Source organism: Drosophila guanche, unplaced genomic scaffold (assembly GCF_900245975.1).
Source record: "Drosophila guanche unplaced genomic scaffold, DGUA_6, whole genome shotgun sequence".
NCBI lineage: Eukaryota > Metazoa > Arthropoda > Insecta > Diptera > Drosophilidae > Drosophila > Drosophila guanche.
In genome coordinates this window covers 12,548,234-12,548,744 of record NW_022995744.1, presented here as the reverse complement: position 1 = coordinate 12,548,744, position 511 = coordinate 12,548,234, and the positions used below count along the sequence as shown (strand labels likewise).

Below are 511 nucleotides of genomic sequence, written 5' to 3'. Positions count from 1 at the left end.
GCAAGCTGGAAAAGCTGAAAGCTGGCGGGGAAGCAGCAATCTACGGAGGACACGAACTGCATCTGGGAGAGTGGATACTGGCGGCTGGCGGCTGGCTGCTGCAGCCGAACGGAAAGCTCTTTGATCGTTTCGGATTCGCACGTAGAGTAATGAGGCATCGACACCCGCCTGATAAGAAAGTTGCTCCGGTTGGTCCAGCGCGTACTCTCTCCCCGCCGCTGCGTGCGAAGGAGCTTTGGACAGGCCTCCCGTGCTGGCTGCGTTGTATATAAAAGGATGCTCGCTGGCGGCGCACTTTCAGTTGGATTCTGAGCGAGGCCCAGGCGGCAGCAACACTTCGAGCGAAGCAGCAAAGGAAAACCAGGAACCAAAGCAGCGACAGAGAATCAGAAGCAGAAGGGAAATGGACCCAGCAGCAGCAGCAGCAGCGTCAGCAGTTGAGAGTGTAAAGAAAGTGCTAGGGAAACTAGCTCTCCTCTCAGTGGTGTGTGAATTTATGTATTCGTGTTAG

At 55.4% G+C, this 511-nt stretch overlaps 1 protein-coding gene across 1 annotated transcript in view; it reads left to right on the top strand.

The window, feature by feature from the left end:
• Positions 1-317: 317 nt before the first annotated feature.
• The window catches only part of LOC117579058 (band 7 protein AGAP004871), a gene marked incomplete at its 3' end in the record, with an annotated part of 14,923 nt that continues 14,729 nt past the window's right edge, over positions 318-511 (top strand). The window contains exon 1 of the mRNA XM_034264762.1: positions 318-511. This exon is cut by the window's right edge and continues 775 nt beyond it.